Source organism: Manihot esculenta, chromosome 15 (assembly GCF_001659605.2).
Source record: "Manihot esculenta cultivar AM560-2 chromosome 15, M.esculenta_v8, whole genome shotgun sequence".
NCBI lineage: Eukaryota > Viridiplantae > Streptophyta > Magnoliopsida > Malpighiales > Euphorbiaceae > Manihot > Manihot esculenta.
Genome location: NC_035175.2, coordinates 25159698 through 25161210, shown reverse-complemented (window position 1 = coordinate 25161210; position 1513 = coordinate 25159698).

The window sequence follows — 1513 nt, the reverse complement described above, 5'->3', positions numbered from 1 at the left end:
ACTTTTTATATTTAATATATTTAATGTTAATATAGAAATATTTTTAATTGTTATACTATATATTATAGTAATATATTTTATTATATATATTATAAAATATATTTAATTATAGGAAAAAATTATTTTTAGTTTCTGAGGTATAATATAATCCTTTATTTTTAGTATCAAACATTTAGCCCCTGGATATTTATTTCATTCAAATTAAAAACTTTTCTGTTAAAATATTTTGTTAGTCAACTATTCATACCTAATTTAAAAAAATTAATTTCATATATACTCTCAAATTTCTAAAATTCATTTCTCTCTCTTTTACCTTTTCCATTTATCCTCTGCAACATGAAATGCTGATTGTCCTCCTTTCTTCTTGTTCTTGTACTTCTTCTTCCACATTTTCAATTTTCTCTCTACAATTTTCCACTTGCTTCTTTTTCTTCTTTCCACATGCTGCTGCTGCTTCTTCTTCTTCCACTGCTTCTTCTTCTTCCACATATTCAATTTTCTCAATCTATAATCTCTCACATGCTTCTTCTTCTTCCACATATTCAATTTTCACCCTCTATAATCTCCCACATGCTTCTTCTTCTTCTTTTTTGATAAATATAAATTTTTTTTACTTTTAGTTATTATTGAATTGTGAATGATATTAAGGGATTCCATTGGTTTAATCCACAGCCACATGATAGATAAACTAAAAATTCCAGCATACAGTTCATTCATTGTAGACTCTGAAGATGAACACCCAAGAATGCGAGTGAAGCTGTATATTTGGAATTTCTGAAATTTCTGCAGAGTTTTTGTGAATAGAGGAATTTAGCTCAGATGTTTCAGAACTTAGCCGATTGATTTTAATCAGCTTATTGTCCTTATTTATACTTGAATTAACCATTAACAACTGAAAATCAAAACTTAATCCGAGCTTGAAGCCATATTGTGCAAATCTTGAATTGAAGGAAACAGACGTTGAACAATTCAAAAAACAAGGGTTGAAGGAAACAGACGCTGAACAATTCAAAAAACATGCAGAGTAGGTACGTGCAAACTATCATCATAACTACTTGCATAACAGCTAGCGCGAACAAGCTTATTTTCTTCATTTCTCCCCCGTAAGCTTGTTCTTCACATTTCTGATCCTAATCATCATGTTCAACTCATCGATCTTGTCCCGGGACAGTGGCTTTGTCAGACTATCAGCCAGTTGTGATTCAGTCTTGACATATTTGATTTCGACTTCTCCTCTTTGGACACACTCTCGAATGAAATGAAACTTAATATCTATGTGCTTACTTCTATTATGATGAATGTGATTCTTTGTGAGAGCGATTGCAGATTTGTTGTCAATTCTTAACACGAACTGGTTTGTCTTTCAACCGATCAATTCATGTAACAGCCTACTAATCCATATGCCTTGACAAGCTCCTGCTGTTGCAGCAATATACTCGGCTTCACACGAGGATAAGGCTACGACTTTCTGCTTCTGAGAAATCCAAGTGACAGGGCTTTGGCCGAGGAAGTA